General features: G+C 42.6%; 1 protein-coding gene across 2 annotated transcripts in view; it reads right to left on the reverse strand.

The window, feature by feature from the left end:
- The window catches only part of LOC140723007 (NACHT, LRR and PYD domains-containing protein 3-like), a 53,453-nt gene extending 50,937 nt beyond the window's left edge, over nt 1-2,516 (reverse strand). For both annotated transcript variants that reach the window (XM_073037636.1, XM_073037633.1), the window contains exon 1: nt 2,376-2,516. The gene's annotated coding sequence lies outside the window, so the exon portion shown is untranslated. The remainder of the gene's footprint in view (nt 1-2,375) is intronic.
- Between the last annotated feature and the right edge of the window lie 22,704 nt (nt 2,517-25,220).

Genomic DNA, 25,220 nt, shown 5'->3' on the forward strand with positions numbered 1-25,220 from the left:
ATCAACACTGTTCAGGGTTTTGCATTTAACTCATACATTCGACCTACCGAGTTGCCAAGATGATCATCACTAATCAAATCTCACTAAGATTTCTCAGGTCCTGTTGAATTTATTGCCAAGTGCACAAGTACGGGAAGGTACAGGTACAGAGAAACACTGACTTGTGGCAGCATCACAGGCAAGTACATTCAGATAACACACAGAACACAAATTATACAATTCTCTGTCAGTAACAATACAGAAAATGTTTTATGTCATTAACAATATGTTGTGTCAATAGTCATAAATATACATTTTGTGTCATTAACAATGTATAAAATTACGTTTTTTTTCAAAGCAGCCTTGGAAATGTTGAATTTAGTCCCTCAGCCAAATTGTTGACACAGTTTCAGAAAAACTGGGCTCCAAGCACTGGTTCTTCAGACCCAAGTAGGGTCTGGTTTTTCCTTCTCATTAAATACACAGAGAACTGGAACAGAAACAGGCCCAGATCTCTCAGATCGCAAACTCTCCATCTAATGGAAACATCCTCTCCATGTCCACTGTATCCAGGCTTTTCAGTATTCGGTAGGTTTACTTAAACGAGCACCAACCCACCCTCAACTGATCCTTAATAAGTCAAGATATTGCATTCAAAATTCAGGATGTTATGTTGCAACTTCATAAAACTCGAGTTATGCCACAACTGAAGTATTTCCAAACAACTGAGACCAGACCAGAAACACTCTCTCAACACCTCATAAGCCCAAGCAGCTCGATCCCCAGATCCACTTTAACTTAGTCAAATTCTGTGATAGGGTCGCACAGCTGAACGTGACACTTACCGACCCCAGAATCCTCGCTCATCGTCCCCACATCAGGGATTCCCCCACAACCAATGTCCAGCAAGCCGAGACTTCTGATTCACTGTGGAAGGAGGAACATTCAGACCCAGCTACAGAAGTACTGACCTGTTCAAATCCTAAATACTGACAGATCCATATTCCCGGAGTCTACACCCCAGGATTACAGTTCAAGCACCAATTTTCCCAGGACTCCCTTGCTGCCGGTAACATGCTGCAGTGTCCCGGCCATTCAGAGTTCAAAAATTAACACTCCTACATCAACCTGTGGCAGAATGGGAACCTGATAAACCTCTGACTGGAGCAGATATTGGGCTGGAAAACTGGGCGTGGGTCACCAGCAGGCAGGGATACGTTTCACGTTGTCTGCAGCAGCTAAACTGAAATCACTTTATCATTGTCCGATTGTTAAATGAGATTTTGCCCAGCACAATTGGCCGTCACATTTCCTGTAGGCTAACAGGAATAACAGGCTTTTCATTTCAAATTGAAATTAAATGCTGGAAACTCGGTACATCAGATTGGATCTGTGGAAAGAGAAACTGTGGAAGACTCAGTATCAGAACTGTTGCTGCCCAATCTGATGAACGGTTCCAGCATTTTCTCTTTTTACTTTAAATGATGCACAACTATTGACTGATTACCAGATGTTTGTGACGGCCTGAACAAAGTTGCACAAATTTAAGTCCCACATTCATTAGTTTTCTCTGCATTCCAACACAGGGTTAATACAGTCGACACAGTGAATGCTCACAACATCCTCCCCACCCCACTATCAGTCTGTTCCATCTGCTCCCGAGGCCACTAACTCTCAATGAGGGGAAGTGACCGGAGAGCGATAAAAATGTGCACCACTCCCTGCAGATCCTGCGGCTGCTCCTGGCAACAGGAAAATTGCCTCTCCAAACATGACCAAAACAGGAAATATCAGACTCAACTGTAAACACTGGGAGTTTCTGTCTGACAAAGATTAACACAGCGGCCATTTGGTAACTTTCAAACTAAAATTGTAGAGACTGTCTTTATCCTTCCTCATTTTGTATTAAATAAATCCTCTGGTAGTTCCAGGTAACAAACACCGATTTCAGAAATAACTCCGTGAGACAAAAGACTTCACAATGAAGGCAACGGTAAAAGAGAGATTGTCGATATTTATCATCGAGGTGGTGGGATGCAGGCCGGACAGAGGTTGAACAAGATGGGCAGGGATTAAGCAGATGGAACGGGTGGGAGAAGGGATCAAAGACAATCACTGACGACCCTCCAGCAATGCACAGACACTGAATTAACAGTGCATACTACTATGTACTAAAATGACAAAGACAGAACAACAGGAACTTTGGCATTTACCCTTCTCCCCGAAACAACTTTTATCAACACACCATAGAAAGTATTCCCAGGTTCGATGTGAAGGTCTCACAATCCGGACCGACCCCGGTAGGTTTTGTCCAGGAAGCGGGGTGAGACCGCGAGTTCGGGGAAGTTAACGGGACTCACTGCCCAGCATCGGTCGGGACCGGACTCAATACTCACGGCATGGATCTTGTCGGTCCCGCTCCGCAGAGAATGATCCGACCTCCCGGCTCCCCGCCCGAGGGGGCGAGGACCCTCTCCCGATCCGGATCCCGTAGATCCGCCGCTCCGGACTCGCTTCAACACAAAGAAAAAAAATCACTGCCCAGCCCGGGAATGTGAGCATGCGCAGTGTGCTTAATGCGTCATCAGAGCGTGGGCGGGGCCTCGGAGACAAACCCGCAGATGCTGCCGATTCAAGTCAAGTCACTTTTATTGTCATTTCGACCACAACTGCTGGTACAGTACACAGTAAAAATGAGACAACGTGTTTTTCAGGACCATGGTGTTACATGACACAGTACAAAAACTGGACTGAACCACATAAAAAATAACACAGAAAAGAAAAAAAACTACACCAGACCACAGACCTACCCAGGACTGCATAAAGTGCACAAAACAGTGCAGACATTACAATAAATAATAAACAGGACAATAGGGCAGTAAGGTGACTGTCCAGGCTCTGGGTATTGAGGAGTCCGATAGCTTGCGGGAAGAAACTGTTACATCGTCTGGTTGTGAGAGCCCGAATGCTTCAGTGCCTTTTCCCAGACGGCAGGAGGGAGAAGTGATTGTATGAGGGGTGCGTGGGGTCCTTCATGATGCTGTTTGCTCTGCGGATGCCGTGTGTAGGGTAAATGTCCGTGATGGCGGGAAGAGAGGCCCCGATGATCTTCTCAGCTGACATCACTATCCGCTGCAGGGTCTTGCGATCCGAGATGGTGCAATTTCCGTACCAGGCAGTGATGCAGCTGCTCAGGATGCTCTCAATACAGCCACTGTAGAATGTGATGAGGATGGGGGGTCGGAGATGGACTTTCCTCAGCCTTTCCAGAAAGTAGAGACGCTGCTGGGCTTTCTTTGCTATGGAGCTGCTGTTGAGGGACCAGGTGAGATTCTCTGCCAGGTGAACACCAATAAATTTGGTGCTCTTAACGATCTCTACCGAGGAGCCGTCGATGTTCAGCGGGGAGTGGTCGCTCCGTGCCCTCCTGAAGTCAACAACCATCTCTTTTGTTTTGTTCACATTAAGAGACAGGTTGTTGGCTCTGCACCAGTCCGTTAGCCGCTGCACCTCCTCTCTGTAAGCTGACTCGTCGTTCTTGCTGATGAGACCCACCACGGTCGTGTCTCAGCGAACTTGATGATGTGGTTCGAGCTGTGTGTTGCAGCAGAGTCGTGGGTCAGCAGAGTGAAGAGCAGTGGACTGAGCACACAGCCCTGGGGAGCACCCGTGCTCAGTGTGGTGGTGTTGGAGATGCTGATCCCGATCCGGACTGACTGAGGTCTCCCAACCAGGAAGTCTAGGATCCAGTTGCAGCGGGAGGTGTTCAGGCCCAGTAAATTCAGCTTTCCAGTCAGTTTCTGAGGGATGATTGTGTCGAATGCTGAACTGAAGTCTATGAACAGCATCCGAACGTACGTGTCGTTTTTGTCCAGGTGGGCCGAACTGCCAAGATGATCATCACTAATCAAATTCACTGAGATTTCTCACGTCCCGTTGAATTTATTGCCAAGTGCACAAGAACGGGAAGGTACAGGTACAGAGAAACACTGACTTGTGGCAGCATCACAGGCAAGTACATTCAGATAACACACGGAACACAAATTATACGATTCTCTGTCAGTAATAATCTGTAAATATGTTTTATGTCATTAACAATGTATAAAATACGTTGTGTCATGATCAATATTAAAATGTGTATTTGTGTCGATAACAGACTTGGAAATGTTGAATTTGGTCCCTGTCTCCATTCCTCCTGTAATCCACAACCAGCTCCTGTGTTTTTGTCACAATGAGGGAGAGGTTGTTTTCTTGACACCACTGTGTCGGGGTGATGACTTCTTCTTTGTCGGCTGCCTCGTTATTATTTAAAATTAGGACAGTCAGTTTAGTGTCGTCAGCAAATTTAATTAGCAGATTGGAGCTGTGGGTGGCGACAAAAGTCATGGGAATACAGGGAGTAAACGAGGGGTCAAGGAGACACCCCTGTGGGGTATCTGTGCTGAAGGTGAGAGAGACAGAGGTGAGGGAGCCCACTCTTACACGTCGAGCTGCGGATCTGCGGAACAACGTGAACAGGAAATGAGATCACGTGACGGTGGAGGGTCTCCCACCCCAGGCAGTGACTCCAGCTGCCCACTACTCTGTGGAAAGAAGCAAACTTGCCGCTCAGATCTCCTCTCACCTTAAATGTATTAGACATTTCAACCCCCAGGAAAAATATATCGTCTGTCCAGTCTATCTATTCCTCTCCTCATCTTATAAACGTCCAGCCAGTCCCACCCCAGCCTGCGCCGCTCTGGAGAAAACAACACAAGTTTGTCCAGCCTCTCGTTATTGCTCATGCCCTCTAATCCAGGCAGTGTCCTGGTAAACCTCTTCTGCGCCCTGTCCAAAGCCCCGACATCCTTCCGAGAATGGGGGCAACCAGAACTGTATGAAACACTCCAGATGTGGTCTAACTAGTTTTATAAAACTGTGTTACGAACTGAAACGTTTTAGAAACGAACCAGCAGCAATAGAGTTCACACTGGAGTCTGGTTTTGATGTTAAAACCACTCACTTTATTATAGTAACTTAACAAACTAAAGGAAAGTTAACAGAGTTATTTGTATATATGTGTAAATGTAACTCCCAGACTATCGAGCCTGAGGGAGCAAAGCTCAGAGTCTTGAGATGGTAAGGTAGGAAAGTTCAGTAATCCACGGAATAAATGATGGGAGAGAGATATTTGTAATCCAGGGTGAAACGTAGAGAAAAGGCCGTTACTTCAAAATAACCGTCGACGAAGTTCTTATTCGTTGAATCCGTCCACATACGAGTTCGTCTTCCAGGCGATGCCACACAACATACCCAGGCAAGGGTTAACACAAGACATTCCAAAATCAACTCCTATGGATTATACGAAGTGGCAGCCACACACATTCGTTGTGGTTCCGTGTACCGATGATCAACCCACTCTTGTTGGCGTAGGAGAGTTCCAAGCCTCAGCTGCGACTAACTGAAGCTATCAGCTTTTCCAGTCTCTCTCTCTCTCTTTAGACTGGCCGACTGCCTGTCTGCAGATCGCTCTCTCTCTCTCTTATGGTTCAGTCCACAGTAGGCGCTGTCAGCCTGTGACTGACGTCATAGTCCCGCCTCCTCACGCCGGCGCTCTTAAAGAAACAGTCACAGTACGACCGCAGGCTCGTAACAGCCGCAACACAACTTCCCGACTTTTGAACTCAATGTTTCAACTAATAAAGATAACCATGCCATTTGCCTTCTTAACCACCCGGTCAATCTGTGCAGTCTCTTTCAGGGAGCGATGAACTTGGAGTCTAAGATCCCTCTGATCATCGACACTGTTCAGGGTTTTGCATTTAACAGTGTACTGTCTCATACATTCGACCTACCGAGCTGTCAAGATGATCATCACTAATCAAATCTCACTGAGATTTCTCAGGTCCTGTTGAATTTATTGCCAAGTGCACAATTACGGGAAGGTACAGGTACAGAGAAACACTGACTTGTGGCAGCATCACAGGCAAGTACATTCAGATAACACACGGAACACAAATTGTACGATTCTCTGTCAGTAACAATCTATAAAATACATTGTGTCATGATCAATATTAAAATGTGCATTTTGTGTCAATACCAGAGTTGGAAATGTTGAATTTGGTCCCTGTCTCCATTCCTCCTGTAATCCACAACCAGCTCCTTTGTTTTTGTCACAATGAGGGAGAGGTTGTTTTCTTGACACCTCTGTGTCGGGGTGATGACTTTTTCTCTGCAGGCTGCTTCGTTATTATTTGAGATTAGGCCAATCAATGTAGTGTCGTCAGCAAATTTAATTAACAGATTGGAGCTGTGGGTGGCGACACAAGTCATGGGTGCACAGGGAGTAAAGGAGAGGGCAAAGAGACACCCCTGTGGGGTATGTGTGCTGAGGGTCAGAGAGACAGAGGTGAGGGAGCCCACTCTTACCACCTGCAGGCTATCTGACAGGAAGTCCAGGATCCAGCTACACAAGGCAGGGTGAAGGCCGAGGTCTCTGAGCTTCTTGTCGATACTTCACGCCTTCGTATGGCTACTGCTCTGCCCATGACTGCAAGGAACTGCAGAGAACATCAGAGAAACAAGCCTCCGCTCAATGGACTCTTCCTGCACTTCCCCTGCCTCGGAAAAGCAGGCCATGTACTCAAAGACCCTCACAACCTGAACATTCTCCCTGCAAACCCGCTCCCCCATCGGGGAAGAGATACAAAAGCCTTAAAGCGCGAACCACCCGGCTCAAGGACGGCTTCCTGTCTGTGGTTATAAGCCAAATGAATGATAAAATGTACTCGGCCTCACAGTGTAACTCGACGTGACTCTGCACCATATGTCTAGTGATTGTTTTGCCAGTTTCATTTTTCATTTTTAGAATCTTTTTTATTGATACATAATCTTCTACAGCTATAAAATGATACAAAACGTCAATAGATTAATATGTATACAATTAATAAAGCTGAAAAAATCGTAAAATATAAAAATGGAAAAATCTATATATAGAACAATAAGGGAAAGAAGTACCCCATCTAACTCGGAAAGAAACCCACTAACCACAAAAAAGGGAAAAAAATCCATTAGGAATGAACCCTCCGGAGCAATACGTTTGACCATCATCTAATTTTTTTTTAAAAAGAATCATCAACCGCCATTTCATAATTATAAAAATATAAAATTGGACAGAAACCATATAGCATAATTCAAATTAAATGATAATATTTGGCAAAAGAACCCCATCTTCTCTCAAAATCGAATCGAGGATCAAAAGTTCTACTTCTATTTTTTCCAAACTAAGACATAACATTCCTTGAGAAAACCATTCAATTAATGTAGGGGAAGAAATATCTTTCCATTTTAATAAAATAGCCCTTCTTGTCAGTAGTGTAACAAATGCAATTACATGTTGATCTGAAGATGAAATACCCTGAATATGATGTGGAGCTATTCCAAATAGAACAGTCAATCTATTTGGTTGTAAATTAATTTTCAGAGCTTTAGAACTTGTAGAAAATAAAGATTTCCAAAACGATTTTAGATTGATAGATATATAGATAGATAGATACTTTATTCATCCCCATGGGGAAATGCAACTTTTTTTCCAATGTCCCATACACTTGTTGTAGCAAAACTAATAACATACAATACTTAACTCAGTAAAAAAATATGATATGCATCTAAATCACTATCTCAAACAGCATTAATAATAGCTTTTAAAAAGTTCTTAAGTCCTAGCGGTTGAATTGTAAAGCCTAATGGCATTGGGGAGTATTGACCTCTTCATCCTGTCAGAGGAGCATTGCATCGATAGTAACCTGTCGCTGAAACTGCTTCTCTGTCTCTGGATGGTGCAATGTAGAGGATGTTCAGAGTTTTCCATAATTGACCGTAGCCTACTCAGCGCCCTTCGCTCAGCTACCGATGTTAAACTCTCCAGTACTTTGCCCACGACAGAGCCCGCCTTCCTTACCAGCTTATTAAGACGTGAGGCGCCCCTCTTCTTAATGCTTCCTCCCCAACACGCCACCACAAAGAAGAGGGCACTCTCCACAACTGACCTATAGAACATCTTCAGCATCTCACTACAGACATTGAATGACGCCAACATTCTAAGGAAGTACAGTCGACTCTGTGCCTTCCTGCACAAGGCATCTGTGTTGGCAGTCCAGTCTAGCTTCTCGTCTAACTGTACTCCCAGATACTTGTATGTCTTAACCTGCTCCACACATTCTCCATTAATGATCACTTGCTCCATATGAGGCCTAGATCTCCTAAAGTCCACCACCATCTCCTTGGTCTTGGTGATATTGAGACGCAGGTAGTTTGAGTTGCACCATATCACAAAGTCCTGTATCAGTTTCCTATACTCCTCCTCCTGTCCATTCCTGACACACCCCACTATGGCCGTGTCATCAGCAAACTTCTGCACATGGCAGGACGTCTGATGTGTACAGGGTGAACAGGACCGGAGAGAGTACGGTTCCCTGCGGCGCTCCTGTGCTGCTGACCACCGTGTCAGACCTACAGTCTCCCAACCGCACATACTGAGGTCTATCTGTCAAGTAGTCCACTATCCAATCCACCATGTGAGAGTCTACTCCCATCTCCGTTAGTTTGTGCCTTAAGATCTTGGGCTGGATGGTTTTAAAGGCACTAGAGAAGTCAAGGAATGTAATCCTCACAGCACAACTGGCCCCATCTAGGTGAGAGAGTGATTTGTGCAGCAAATACATGATAGCATCCTCCACTCCCACCTTCTCCTTATACGCAAACTGAAGAGGATCCTGGGCGTGCCTGGTTTGTGGCCTCAGATTCTGTATTATCAGCCGCTCCATGGTCTTCATCACGTGCGACGTCAAGGCAACAGGTCTGAAGTCATTCAACTCCTTTGGTTGAATGAAGAACATGACCAGAACATATGTGACAAAGTAGCTACTTCAGTTTTACATCTATCACAGCATTTGTCTATACTAGGAAATATTTTAGATAGTCTCCCCTTTGTTAAATAATAATGGTGAACAGTTTTAAATTGAATTAAACAATGGTTGGCACATACAGAAGAAGAATTTACGTTTTTCAAAACTCGAAGCCAATCTTCATTAACAAAGGTCATATTAAGTTCTCTCTCCCAATCTTGTTTAATCTTTAGTGATAAGTTCTCGTTTTGTAACAAAAACAAATGATAAATGCTGCCAATGGAACCTTTCACTAAGGGATTCAATTTCAAAATGGTATCCAAAAAATCAGATTCTTGTAAATATGGAAACTTAGGTAAATATTGTAAAAAATGTCTAACCTGAACACATTGCAAAAAAAAGTGTATGAGCGAGAGAAAATTTGTTAATTAACTCTTCAAAGATCATAATGGACCATCACAAAATAAATCTGTAAAAGAATGGATCCCTTTATTTTTCCATAGGAGAAAAATGGGGTCAGTTGTTGAAGGTTTAAATGAGAAGTTTCGATGTAAAAAACTAGTCATCTTAAATTGTTTAAATTTTTTTTTTAAAAAGGAAACTGAACCCAAATCCGTAGGGATTGTTTAATAACCGGGTAAAGATTTAAATTTGGAATTTTAGAGAGCTGTAAAGGTAATGGAGCTCCTAAAATTGAAGTTAAATAAAATTGTTTAACAGATTTTAATTCCAAATCAACACATAATGATTTTTGGTTCTTATCAAGCCAATATAACCAAAAACATAATTGTCTAATATTCACAGCCCAATAATACAGGCTGAAATTAGGAAGTGCATGTCCAACATCTTTTTCAGATTTTTGTAAATGATACTTATTAATTCTTGGACTCTTATTGTTCCAAATAAAGGTAGAAATAAGAGAGTCAATTTGATCGAATTTTTTTTAGTTAAAAAGATATGTATATTTTGGAAAATATATAAAAATCTAGGTAAAATCATTTTCACAGCATGAATACGACCTATTAAAGAAAAAGTAAGTGGATTCCATCGAGAAAATTGTTGTTTCATGGAGTCCATTATAGGAACTATATTCGCTTTATAGAGATCTTTATATTTTTTAGTAATTATAATACCTATGTACAATGTCCTGTGTATGTTACTAAAAAGGGCTTCTTTGGTTTATTACGAGTAGGAATGTTTCTTTGTCTGTTAAATGTTTTTCTCGCCGTTGTTTCGCTTTAGAATGGCTGATATGGTAATTGTATTCATTTGTTAATCAATGGGGAATGTTATTGTGTTTTGTGAGGCTGGGAACTTGGGGGAAGGGTTGCGCGGGCTTGGGAGTGAGGGGAGTCGGGAGGGAGATGCCGAGGAAGGAGGACGTGCGCTCGGACGACCACCGGGGAGTCCGAAGTGGAAAACGCGGAATTCTGGAGGGCAAGCGACGAGGAGTCAAATGGTTCGCTGGATGAGCTCCACCAAGTGCACTAAACTGACTGAACTTTGATAAGTTGGCGCCTTTTGTTTTTTCTTGTATATATGTATATTGTATTGCCTAATACTCTTTTAATCTTAGTAAACTCTTTAAAGTGTATTTCATACCGGTATTTGTTGTGGGTTTGATACTGTTGGCGGCCGCGAGGCATAAACGCGATTCTCACAGCACCTGCGTGTACGGGAGGTGGGTTGTTGTGTGGCTGGATCTCCTTTTCCACTAGACATATACCAGCCTTTGTGGGTAAGTGTTACACCTAAATATCTAGATAGATAGATAGATAGATAGATAGATAGATAGATAGATAGATAGATAGATAGATAGATAGATAGATAAATAGATAGATAGATAGATAGATAGATAGATAGATAGATAGATAGATAGATAGATAGATAGATAGATAGATAGATAGATAGATACTTTATTCATCCCCATGGGGAAATTCAACCTTTTTTCCAATGTCCCATACACTTGTTGTAGCAAAACTAATTACATACAATACTTAACTCAGTAAAAATATGATATGCATCTAAATCACTATCTCAAAAAGCATTAATAATAGCTTTAAAAAAGTTCTTAAGTCCTGGCGGTTGAATTGTAAAGCCTAATGGCATTGGGGAGTATTGACCTCTTCATCCTGTCTGAGGAGCATTGCATCGATAGTAACCTGTCGCTGAAACTGCTTCTCTGTCTCTGGATGGTGCTATGTAGAGGATGTTCAGGGTTTTCCATAATTGACCGTAGCCTACTCAGCGCCCTTCGCTCAGCTACCGATGTTAAACTCTCCATTACTTTGCCCACGACAGAGCCCGCCTTCCTTACCAGCTTATTAAGACGTGAGGCGTCCCTCTTCTTAATGCTTCCTCCCCAACACGCCACCACAAAGAAGAGGGCGCTCTCCACAACTGACCTATAGAACATCTTCAGCATCTCACTACAGACATTGAATGACATTAAATGTATTAACAGTTCTAAAAGGAATATCATTATTTATACTAACAGGGACATTTAATGGAAACAATTCACTTTTTTCAAGTTGTTTATATCCAGAAAATTTAGCGAAATATTTAAGTGTTTCCAAAAGATTAGGAATTGATTCCTCAAAATTTGAAATAAAAACCAAAAGATCATCTGCATAAAGAGAAATCTTATGTATGGTTCCATTCATAGAGATACCAAGAATATTTTTAGCTTCACGTAGTGTTATAGCTAAAGGTTCCAATACAAGATTAAATAATAAAGGGCTTAAAGGACATCCCTGTCCAGTGCCACGAGAAAGTGAGAAAAAAAAGAGCTGCAGTTATTAGTAATGACAAGCTCAAGGGCGGCTTCCTGTCTGTGTTTATAAGCAAAATGAATGATAAAATGGACTCGGCCTCACAATGTAACTCGACGTGACCCTGCACCATATGTCTATCTGCACTGCACTTTCTCTGTAGCCATAATGCTTTGTTACAGTGATTGCTCTGTCGTATATCAGCTCAATGTACTGTTGTAATGTATCTATCTGTGTGGATGGTACGTCAGACAAGATTTTCACTGTAGCTCAGTACATGATGAGAATAAACAAATTCCCCACTTTAATTGTGTGGAAATATTAGACAGACTGAGCTTCTGCTCTGGAACCTCAGAAGGAAACTTAACTGTTGTCATTTCTGTGGAATACAAATATATGGAAAATGCTTCAATCTCACATTACGATCTGCGGTAACTGGGATCAGGTGACCGGTGGTGGGTCTCACATATCAATATCAGAATCAGGTTTAATAGCACCGGCATATGTCATGAAGTTCGTTGTCCCTGCGGCAGCAGTAGAACCTAATTCATAACAATAGATTTTAACAATTGTGATTTAAAATAAGAATATACATATTAAATAGTTAAATTATATAAATAGTACAAAATGAAAAAAAGTTGTAATAAACTATTTTAATTGTGTGGAACTATTTGACTGACCGGGTTGTTGCTTTGGAAATTTTGGAGTGAAGCTTAACTGAACTGTAGACATTTATGAAAAGCGCAGAGAAATAGAAAAGGCTAAATTCTCACATAAATGGGTCAGACACCCAGAAACATTGGCTGCACATCAGCAGGTAAAAACAGTGGAATGAAACATGCTGAAAATATTGCAGAAAAAAACATATTGTGCACCACAACGAGAAAACGTGACAGATCCGGATCTCACTGCCTTGTCTGAACGGGGAAAGATGAAGCTACACGTACACGTAGAGCAGTGACCCGCAGATGCTGCAGATCTGCGGAAAAACGTGAACAGGAAACGGGATCAGGTGACGGTGGAGGGTCTCCCACCCCAGACGGAGAACCAGCTACCAACCACTCTGTGGAAAGAAGCAAACTTGCCGCTCACATCTCCTCTCACCTTAAATGTATTAGACATTTCAACCCCCAGGAAAAATATATCGTCTGTCCATTCTATCTATTCCTCTTGTAATCTTATAAACGTCCATCAAGTCTCACCCCAGCCTGCGCCGCTCTGGAGAAAACAACACAAGTTTGTCCAGCCTCTCGTTATAGCTCATGCCCTCTAATCCAGGCAGGGTCCTGGTAAACCTCTTCTGCGCCCTGTCCAAAGCCCCGACATCCTTCCGAGAATGGGGGCGACCAGAACTGTATGAAACACTCCAAATGTGGTCTAACTAGTTTTATTAAACTGTGTTACGAACTGTAGCGTTTTAGAAACGAAACAGCAGAAATATAGTTCACAGTGGAGTCTGACTTTGATGTTAAAACTACTCTCTTCATTAGTATCTACTTATGATGTAGTAACTTAATGAAATAAAGGAAAGTTAACAGTGTTATGTGTATATATGTGTAAATATAATTCCCAGACTATCGAGCCTGAGGGAACAAAACTTAGAGTCTTGAGATGGTGAAGTAGGAAAGTTCAGTAATCCACGGAATAAATGATGGGAGAGAGATATTTGTAATCCAGGGTGAAACGTAGAGAAAAGGCCGTTACTTCAAAATAACCTCCGACGACGTTCTTATCCGTTGAATCCGTCCACAGACGAGTTATCAGCGAAAGTGACCTGTCAAAGGAATACCGTTTTCCAGGGGTTACCACACAACATACCCAGGCAAGGGTTAACACAAGATATTCCAAAATCCACTCCTATGGATTATACGAAGTGACAGCCACACACATTCGTTGTGGTTCAGTCTACCGATGATCAACCCACTCTTGTGGGCATAGGAGAGTTCCAAGCCTCAGCTGCGACTAACTGAAGCTATCAGCTTTTCCAGTCTCTCTCTCTCTCTTTAGACTGGCCGACTGCCTGTCTGCAGATCGCTCTCTCTCTCTTATGGTTCAGTCCACAGTCAGCGCTGTCAGCCTGTGACTGACGTCATAGTCCCGCCTCCTCACGCCGGCGCTCTTAAAGAAACAGTCACAGTACGACCGCAGGCTCGTAACAGCCGCAACACAACTTCCCGACTTTTGAACTCAATGCTTCAACTAATAAAGACAACCATGCCATTTGTCTTCTTAACCACCCGATCAATCTGTGCAGTCTCTTTCAGGAAGCGATGAACCTGGAGTCTAAGATCCCTCTGATTATCGACACTGTTCAGGGTTTTGCATTTAACAGTGTACTGTCTCATACATTCCACCTACCGAGCTGCCGAGATGATCATCACTAATCAAATCTCACTGAGATTTCTCAGGTCCTGTTGAATTTATTGTCAAGTACACAATTATCGGAAGGTACAGGTACAGAGAAACACTGACTTGTGGCAGCATCACAGGCAAGTACATTCAGATAACACACGGAACACAAATTATACGATTCTCTGTCAGTAACAATCTGTAAATATGTTTTATGTCATTAACAATATATAAAATACATTGTGTCATGATCAATATTAAAATGTGCATTTTGTGTCAATAACAGTCTTGGAAATGTTGAATTTGCTCCCTGTCTCCATTCCTCCTGTAATCCACAACCAGCTCCTTTGGTTTTATCACAATGAGGGAGAGGTTGTTTTCTTGACACCACTGTGTCGGGGTGATGACTTCTTCTCTGTCGGCTGACTCGTTATTATTTGAGATTAGGCCAATCAATGTTGTGTCGTCAGCAAATTTAATTAACAGATTGGAGCTGTGGGTGGCGACACAAGTCCTGGGTGCACAGGGAGTAAAGGAGGGGGCCAAGGAGACAACCCTGTGGGGTATGTGTGCTGAGGATCAGAGAGACAGAGGCGAGGGAGCCCACTCTTACCACCTGCAGGCTATCTGACAGGAAGTCCAGGATCCAGCTACACAAGGCAGGTTGAAGGCCGAGGTCTCTGAGCTTCTTGTCGATACTTCACGCCTTCGTATGGCTACTGCTCTGCCCATGACTGCAAGGAACTGCAGAGAACATCAGAGAAACAAGCCTCCCCTCCATGGACTCTTCCTACACTTCCCCTGCCTCGGAAAAGCAGGCCATGTACTCAAAGAACCTCATAACCTGGACATTCTCGCTGCAAACCCGCTCCCCCATCGGGGAAGAGATACAAAAGCCTTAAAGCGCGTAACACCAGGCTCAAGGAGGGATTCCTGTCTGTGTTTATAAGACAAATGAATGATAAAATGTACTCGGCCTCGCAATGTAACTCGACATGACTCTGCACCATATGTCTCGTGATTGTTTTGCCAGTTTCATTTTTCATTTTTAGAATCTTTTTTATTGATACATGCTCTTCTACAGCTATAAAATGATTCAAAACGTCAATAGATTAATATGTATACAATTAATAAAGCTGAAAAAAACTGATCGTAAAATATAAAAATGCCAAATATATATATAGAAAAATAAGGGAAAAAAGTACCCCATCTACCTCGGAAATAAACCCAGTAACCAAAAAAAAAAGGGGAAAATCCGTTAGCAATGAACCCTCCGGAGCAATACGTTTGACCATCATCTAAATTTTTTAAAAAAGAATCATCAACCGTCATTTCATATTTATAAAAAAATAAAATTGGACGGAAACCATATAGCATAATTCAAATTAAGTGATAATATTTGGCAAGAGAACCCCATCTTCTCTCAAAATCGAATCGAGTATCAAAAGTTCTACTTCTATTTTTTCCAAACTAAGCCATAACATTCCTTGAGAAAACCATTCAATTAATGTAGGGGAAGAAATATCTTTCCATTTTAATAAAATATCCCTTCTTGTCAGTAGTGTAACAAATGGAATTACATGTTGATCTGAAGATGAAATATCCTGAATATGATGTAGAGCTATTCCAAATAGAACAGTCAATCTATTAGGTTGTAAGTTCATTTTCAGAGCTTTAGAAATTGCAGAAAATAAAGATTTTCAAAACGATTTTAATGAAGAATATGACCAGAACATATGTGACAAAGTAGCTACTTCAGTTTCACATTATCACAGCATTTGTCTGTAGTAGGAAATATTTTAGATAGTCTCTCCTTTATAAAATAATAACGGTGAACAGTTTTAAATTGAATTAAACAATGGTTGGCACATACAGAAGAAGAATTTACGTTTTTCAAAACTCGAAGCTAATCTTCTTTAACAAGGGTCATATTAAGTTCTCTCTCCCAATCTTGTTTAATCTTTAGTCTTTAATCTTTTTTTGTAACAAAAATAAATTATAAATTCTGCTAATAGAACCTTTCACTAAGGGATTCAATTTCAAAATGGTATCCAACAAATCAGATTCTTGTAAATATGGAAACTTAGGTAAACATTGTTGTAAAAAATGTTTCACCTGAACATATTGCAAAAAATGTGTACGAGCGAGAGGAAATTTGTTAATTAACTCTTCAAAGGTCATCAATCGACCATTACAAAATAAATCTGTAAAAGAATGGATCCCTTTATTTTTCCATAGGAGAAAAATTGGGTCAGTTCTTGATGGTTTAAATGGAAAGTTTCGATATAAAAACTATACAACGTAAATTGTTTAATTTTTTTTTAAAAATTACGAAACTGAACCCAAATCCGTAGGGATTGTTTAATAACCGGGTAAATATTTAAATTTGGAATTTTAGAGAGCTGTAAACGTAATGGAGCTCCTAAAACTAACGTTAAATAAAATTGTTTAACAGCTTTTAATTCCAATTCAACCCATAATGATTTTTGGTTCTTATCAAGCCAATATAACCAAAAATATAATTGTCTAATATTCACAGCCCAATTATACAGTCTTAAATTAGGAAGTTCAAGTCCACCATCTTTTTTTAGAATTTTGTAAATGATACTTATTAATTCTTGGTCTCTTATTATTCCAAATAAAGGAAGAAATAAGAGAGTCAATTTGATCGAAATTTGTTTTAGTTAAAAAGATGGGTATATTTTGGAAAATATATAAAAATCTAGGTAAAATCATTTTCACAGCATGAGTACGACCTATTAAAGAAAACGTAAGTGGATTCCATCTAGAAAATTGTTGTTTCATGGAGTCCATTAAAGGAACTATATTCGCTTTATAAAGATCTTTATATTTTTTAGTAATAATAATACCTAAATATCTAAATATATTAACTATTCTAAAAGGAATATCATTATATATACTAACAAGGACATTTAATGGAAACAATTCACTGTTACTCAAGTTAAGTTTATATCCTGAAAATTTACCGAAATCTTTAAGTGTTTCCAAAGGATTAGGAATTGATTCCTCAAGATTTGAAATAAAAACCAAAAGATCATCTGCTTAAAGAGAAATCTTATGTATGGTTCCATTCATAGAGATACCATGAATATTTTTAGCTTCACTTAGTGTTATAGCTGAGGGCTCCAATACAAGATTAAACAATAAAGTGCTTAATGGACATTCCCTGTCTAGTGCCACGAGAAAGTGAGAAAAAAGAAGAGCTGCAGTTATTAGTAATGACAAGCTCAAGGACGGCTTCCTGTCTGTGGTTATAAGCCAAATGAATGATAAAATGGACTAGGCCTCACAATGTAACTCGACGTGACTCTGCACCATATGTCTATCTGCACTGCACTTTCTCTGCAGCCATAATACTTTGTTACAGTGATTGTTCTGTCGTATATCAGCTCAATGGACTGTTGCAATGTATCGATCTGTTCGGATGGTACGTCAGGCAAGATTTTCATTGGAAGTTCAGTACATGATGATAGTAAACAAATTCCTCATTTTAATTGTGCGGAAATATTAGACAGACTGAGCTTCTGCTCTGGAGCCACAGAAGGAAACTGAATTGTTGTCATTTCTGAAATGAACTGAAATGTTGTCCAGCCTGGTTCTCTCTAATCCAGGCAGTATCCTGGGAAACCTCTTCTGCGCCCTGTCCAAAGCCCCGGCATCCTTCCGAGAATGGGGGCGACCAGAACTGTATGAAACACTCCAGATGTAGTCTAACTCGTTTTATAAAACTGTGTTACGAACTGAAGCGTTTTAGAAACGGACCAGCAGCAATAGAGTTCACACTGGAGTCTGGTTTTGATGGTAAAAACACTCTGTTTATTAGTATCTACTTATAATATAGTAACTTAACGAAATAAAGTTAACAGTATTAAGTGTATATTTGTGTAAATGTAACTCCCAGACTATCGAGCCTGAGGGATCAAAGTTTAGAGTCTTGAGATGGTAAAGTAGGAAAGTTCAGAAATCCACGGAATAAATGACGGGAGAGAGATATTTGTAATCCAGGGTGAAACGTAGAGAAAAGGCCGTTACTTCAAAATAACCGTCGACGAAGTTCTTATCCGTCGAATCCGTCCACAGACGAGTTCTCAGTGAAAGTGACCTGTCACAGGAATACCGTCTTACATGGTTACCACACAACATACCCAGGCAAGGGTTAATACAAGATATTCCAAATTCCACTCCTATGGATTGTACGAACTGACAGCCACACACGTTCGTTGTGGTTCTGTGTACCGATGATCAACCCACTCTTGTGGGCACAGGAGAGTTCCAAGCCTCAGCTGCGACTAACTGAAGCTATCAGCTTTTCCAGTCTCTCTCTCTTTAGACTGGCCGACTGCCTGTCTGCAGATCGCTCTCTCTCTCTCATGGTTCAGTCCACAGTCAGCGCTGTCAGCCTGTGACTGACGTCATAGCCCCGCCTCCTCACGCCTGCGCTCTTAAAGAAACAGTCACAGTACGACCGCAGGCTCGGAACAGCTGCAACACAACTTCCCGACTTTTGAACTCAGTGCTTCAACTAATAAAGACAACCATGCCATTTGCCTTCTTAACCACCCGATCAATCTGTGCAGTCTCTTTCAGGGAGCGATGAACTTGGAGTCTAAGATCCCTCTGATCATCAACACTGTTCAGGGTTTTGCATTTAACAGTGTACTGTCTCATACATTCGACCTACCGAGCTGCCAAGATGATCATCACTAATCAAATCTCACTGTGATTTCTCAGGTCCTGTTGAATTTATTGCCAAGTGCACAAGTACGGGAAGGTCCAGGTACAGAGAAACACTGACTTGTGGCAGCATCACAGGCAAGTACATTCAGATAACACACGGAACACAAATTATACGATTCTCTGTCAGTAACAATCTGTAAATATGTTTTATGTCATTAACAGTATATAAAATACATCGTGTCATGATCAATATTGTGTCATGATGCCTCGTTATTATTTGGGATCCGGCAGATCAATGTAATGCCGTCAGCAAATCCAATTAGCAGATTGGAACCCGCCACTGCAGCCCCACAGTGCACTATGTACTGATTGCAAAGCTACGAAATTGCATGTGAATAGCCTCCCCTCCAACAACTCCACTCTTTCTGCGTCACCAGCTGACTGGGACATCTCACATCTCGCTGCCTCCGCCAGGACATTAAACTGTGAACAACTGTGGTCAGGGACTGATCTCTGAGGTACTCCAAACGCTACCTCATTCCAGTCTGAAAACGACCCACTCATCCAGACTCACACAACCGGCAGTTTATCGATCTCCAACGAAAAAGCCTAATCACCTACTCCTGAGGGTCAATACCATTGCTGACTCTGAGTTTACCACCATCAAATGCCAGGAGGGACATAATAATCAGAAAGTCTCTAGTCACAGCCGTGTAAATAAAATGTGATCTCAGTCGGTGTGTGGCGCATGCTCAGAATGCGAAGGAGACAGACAAACTGAGCCAAGTCACAGACTGATGAAGGGGAGGAATGATCCATTTTGATACAGAGAGTTTGATGTTGTGCCTGATGCCGGAAGTGTGGGCAGTTAGAAAGTGAAGTCTTGTTCCTCCAACTTGTTCTGAACAGTGAAAGTGTGTCAAGTACATTCAGATAACACACGGAACACAAATTGTACGATTCTCTGTCAGTAACAATCTATAAAATACATTGTGTCATGATCAATATTAAAATGTGCATTTTGTGTCAATACCAGAGTTGGAAATGTTGAATTTGGTCCCTGTCTCCATTCCTCCTGTAATCCACAACCAGCTCCTGTGTTTTTTGTCACAATGAGGGAGAGGTTGTTTTCTTGACAGCACTGTGTCGGGGTGATGACTTCTTCACTATCCGCTGCCTCGTTATTATTTGGGATCCGGCGGATCAATGTAGTGTGGTCAGCAAATGTAATCAGCAGATTGGAACCCGCCACTGCAGCCACACAGTGCACTATGTACTGAATGCAAAGCCACGAAATTGCATGTGAATCGCCTCCCCTCCCCCGACTCCACTCTTTCTGCCTCACCAGCAGACTGGGACATCTCACATCTCGCTGCCTCCGCCAGGACATTAAACTGTGAACAACTGTGGTCAGTGACTGATCTCTGGGGTACTCCAAACGCTACCTCCTTCCAGTCTGAAAACGACCCACTCATCCAGACGCACACTGCCGGCAGTTTATCGATCTCCAACGAAAAAGCCTAATCACCTCCTCCTGAGGGTCAATACCATTGCTGACTCTGAGTTTACCACCGTCAAATGCCGGGAGGGACATAATAATCAGAAAATCTCTAGTCACAGCCGTGTAAATAAAATGTGATCTCAGTGGGTGTGTGGCGCATGCTCAGAATGGGAAGGAGACAGACAAACTGAGCCAAGTCACAGACTGATGAAGGGGAGGAATGATCCATTTTGATACAGAGAGGGAAGCAGAGAGTTTGATATTGTGCCTGATGCCGGAAATGTGGCCAGTTAGAAGATGAAGTCATGTTCCTCTGAATTGTTTTGAGATGTGACAGTCTTTTAATCAGAAGGCACCATGGAGACTAAAATTATTTCAGTTGAAATGTTGTCCTTCACCCACTGACTTGCTTTGTAAACCTTTAGCAGTGTAGGAAAGTCAAAGAATTTGTGTATGGGAATCTCGAACACAACAGCACGTTAATTCCGCTGTATCTGTCAGTTCACCAGCGCTTTAATACCGCCGATGCTTGAATGTGGAGGCGGAGATGTTGGAGAAGACAGCGCCCCACTCGCTACAAGGAGAGCCCGAACACGTGTCCGTGTCCGTGATCTGATTGGATACATCGCCATGACGCTGTAGCACTGTGACGTCATTCACTGGCTCTCAATTTGGAAGGGATTCAGTCGGCCATCGCAGATACATCAACAGCTTCGCACTGGGAAGCGGCCGTTCACCTGCTCCGTGTGTGTGCAGAGACTCATTCAGTTAACCCACCTTGTGATGCTCCGGTGAGTTCACAATAAATAGAGGCCACATTTCTGTCCGGAGTGAGCAAAGAGTTTTACTCAATCATCCCAGCTGCTGCAACACCAGCAACTTCACATCAGTGAGGAAGTTCAAATCAGCTCCGTGTTAAATGTTTAACCATCACGGTGACTGAAGGCAGCTGCAGGTTCATGAGGGACTGTTACTGTCAGATTCTGCAGTTCTTGCGGCTGCTCATCGCACCCAGGACTGAACCCTGGTCACTGAGCATTGGAGGAGTCCGTTCTGCTGATGTTAGCCTTAAACTAGACTGTTTAATATTGTGGATCTGTGAAGGATAAATCAGTTCTGTATCAAATCCCGTGTGTCATGTACTTACAGTCTCTACCACACTTACAATGTACACTAGAAAGGGCACTCGGCCCATCTGGTCCCTGCTCATATTTCTGTTCCATATCAGTATATCAAAATCTACCCCTGCCGTTCCCCTCTCACTCTCCCTGAGATGACAGGTTGCAACTAGTCACCACTCCGTGGGATAGGAGATTTCTCTTGAATTTCATAGAACTATAGAAATCTACAACACATTACAGACCCTTTGGCCCACAATGTTGTGCCGACCATGTAACTTACTCTAGAAGCTGCTTAGAATTACCCTACCGCATAGCCATCTATTTTCCTAAGCTCCATGTACCTATCTAAGAGTCTCTTAAAAGACTCTATTGTATCCGCCTCTACCACCGTCGCCGGCAATGCATTCCACACACACACCACTCTTTGTTTAAAAAACTTAGCTCTGATATCTCCTCTGTACCTACTTCCAAGCAGCTTAAACCTATTCCCCCTCGTGTTAGCCGTTTCAGCCCTGGGAAAAAGCCTCTGGCTATCCACACGACCAATGCCTCTCATCATCTTATACATCTGCATGAATTTCCTGCATGATTTTCTCCAGGCTGAATAAGACGATGAGCTCACTGTGGTTGTGACGTTCTTCAGGGCTCTGGACGAAGTTGGTTAAACTCCTTCTTCCCCGCTCTTTTCAAAGTTTTGGGTCATTTTCACCAATTTTAAAGGACTGTGCCTCAGACAGCAGGGTTGTTGCAATTGTTACGGACCAGCAGCAACAGATCACTAATGGAGTCTGGTTTCGATGTTAAAACCACTCTCATTAGTATCTGCTACAAATATAAAAGATTAAATGAAATAAACAGAAGTTTATTTGCTTATATACAGCTCCCGAACTCTCAAGCTTGAGAAACAATGCTTAAAGTCTTAAGATGATAAAGTGGAAAAGTTCAGTAATCCACGGAATAAGTGAGTGAGAGGAGAGATGTGTAAATCCACACGAACGTCTAGAGAGAAGGCAATTACGAAGAATTCCACACACATTCCACGCTGGGTAAACGAAATAACAGTCGCCGAAGATCTTATCCCTCGATTCGTTCCGAAATCCACTTAGAAATATCATCAGGTGACAGTGGCAGGAATATCGTCTTCAAGTGGTTACCACAGAACACCCCGATTCCACGTAAGGGATCTTGTATTGTCCCGGTACCGAAGAAACCACAGCCAAAGGAGTTGAATGACTTCAGACCTGTTGCCTTGACGTCGCACGTGATGAAGACCATGGAGCGGCTGATAATACAGAATCTGAGGCCACAAACCAGGCACGCCCGGGATCCGCTTCAGTTTGCGTATAAGGAGAAGGTGGGAGTGGAGGATGCTATCACGTATTTGCTGCACAAATCACTCTCTCACCTAGATGGGGTCAGTTGTGCTGTGAGGATTACATTCCTTGACTTCTCTAGTGCCTTTAACACCATCCAGCCCAAGATATTAAAGCACAAACTAACGGAGATGGGAGTAGACTCTTACATGGTGGATTGGATAGTGGACTACTTGACAGATAGACCTCAGTATGTGCGGTTGGGAGACTGTAGGTCTGACACAGTGGTCAGCAGCACAGGAGCGCCACAGGGAACCGTACTCTCTCCGGTCCTGTTCACCCTGTACACATCTGACTTCCAATATAACTCGGAGTCCTGCCATGTGCAGAAGTTCGCTGATGACACGGCCATAGTGGGGTGTGTCAGGAATGGACAGGAGGAGGAGTATAGGAAACTGATACAGGACTTTGTGATATGGTGCAACTCAAACTACCTGCGTCTCAATGTCACCAAGACCAAGGAGATGGTGGTGGACTTTAGGAGATCTAGGACTCACATGGAGCCAGTGATCATTAATGGAGAGTGTGTGGAGCAGGTTAAGACCTACAAGTATCTGGGAGTACAGTTGGACGAGAAGCTAGACTGGACTGCCAACACAGATGCCTTGTGCAGGAAGGCACAGAGTCGACTGTACTTCCTTAGAAGGTTGGCGTCATTCAATGTCTGCAGTGAGATGCTGAAGATGTTCTATAGGTCAGTTGTTGAGAGCGCCCTCTTCTTTGTGGTGGCGTGTTGGGGAGGAAGCATTAAGAAGAAGGACGCCTCACGTCTTAATAAGCTGATAAGGAAGGCGGGCTCTGTCGTGGGCAAAGTACTGGAGAGTTTAACATCGGTAGCTGAGCGAAGGGCGCTGAGTAGGCTACGGTCAATTATGGAAAACCCTGAACATCCTCTACATAGCACCATCCAGAGACAGAGAAGCAGTTTCAGCGACAGGTTACTGTCGATGCAATGCTCCTCAGACAGGATGAAGAGGTCAATACTCCCCAATGCCATTAGGCTTTACAATTCAACTGCCAGGACTTAAGAACTTTTTAAAGCTATTATTAATGCTTTTTGAGCTAGTGATTTAGATGCATATCATATTATTACTGAGTTAAGTATTGTATTGTATGTAATGAGTTTTTGCTACAACAAGTGTATGGGACATTGGAAAAAAATGCTGAATTTCCCCATGGGGATGAATAAAGTATCTATCTATCTATCTATCTATCTATCCAAAAGTGATACCACAGGATACTGCAACAAATCCACACATATGGATTATACGAAGTGACAGTCACACATCTGTTGTGCACTGCGTGCCGATGATCAACCCAATCTTTTGGGCATAGCAGTGACAAGCTGAAGTCTCTCTCTCTCTCTCTCTCTCTCTCTCTCTCTCTCTCTCTCTCTCACTCTCACTCTCACTCTCACTCTCCCTCTCCCTCTCCCTCTCCCTCCCCCCCCCACTGTCTCTGCTGCAGCGCGTGTGTGACGTCACAGCCCCGCCTCACTCAGGCACTTAAAGCGACACTCACACTAAACGAATCTGCGATCTCGCAACACAATGCACCTCTAAAGTCTGACAGCAGACTAGCGAGTGAAACTTCGATGGTGCAGAATCAGAAACCAAAGTGTTGCCAGCCTGAGTCAGGTCTTTGGGGCTCCAGAGAGAGAATGGTCTAGGAGGAAGAGGAAGAGGAAACAGGCCAGCAGGATATGGCTACAAAAGGAAGATCAGAAAAATTTGGAAACTGGTTGACCCAAAAAAAAAGATGGTTAGTTTCTGCAAAATACTGGTGGTAACCAAAAGATCAGGCAACAATTGTGGAGAGGAATAAATAAACAACTTTTAGACCGAGCCTCTTCAGCATACCTAGACTGTGTACTCCGCTGCTTAGTTGCTGCCTGAACTGCAGAGTTACTCCAGCATTTTGTGTGTGAGCGTCTCTGTATGTCCAGCAACTGCAGAATCTCCTGTTTTATATCTGCATTTTACTTTGGCATTAGATACACGTTGATATTGAGTACATTGTTTACGTGAGCCGCTTTCTGCGTTAAAAGAGCTGCAGATTTTTTCGATACACCCGAAAAAAAATGAGATATGGACATTGAACCGGTGCTTCAAGAAATGTTTAATGGCACCGTTATTACCCATAAGGCCGTGCGGTAATAATTTTTATCAGGCACTGAAGAACTGATGAACTGCGCAGGCGTCAGGCTGATGATGTCCCCGAGTATCACGCAGGCGTGCAGAACACAGAAGGCTTTGAAAATTTCGGTTGCAGGTAAGAGCGATTCTCTGTATTTTTATCTTAAACTCCGACTTCGGGACGATTCCTGTGAATTTCTGACACCGTGGCCAGCAATCCCGGGACAGTCCTGCCCTCTTCCCCCTCTCTCAGCCCCACGATCCGTACACGGGCCCCGGGGAGCTTCCGGCTGATGAGGGAATGGAAACCGATGGATCTCTCAGACAGAGCTGAGCAGCTATCTAAATGCAAGGATTAGGAACTCGGAGAAAGGGAACAAAACCCATCTGTGGACACTTTCTGGAGGT

Source organism: Hemitrygon akajei, unplaced genomic scaffold, assembly GCF_048418815.1.
Source record: "Hemitrygon akajei unplaced genomic scaffold, sHemAka1.3 Scf000096, whole genome shotgun sequence".
Lineage (NCBI taxonomy): Eukaryota > Metazoa > Chordata > Chondrichthyes > Myliobatiformes > Dasyatidae > Hemitrygon > Hemitrygon akajei.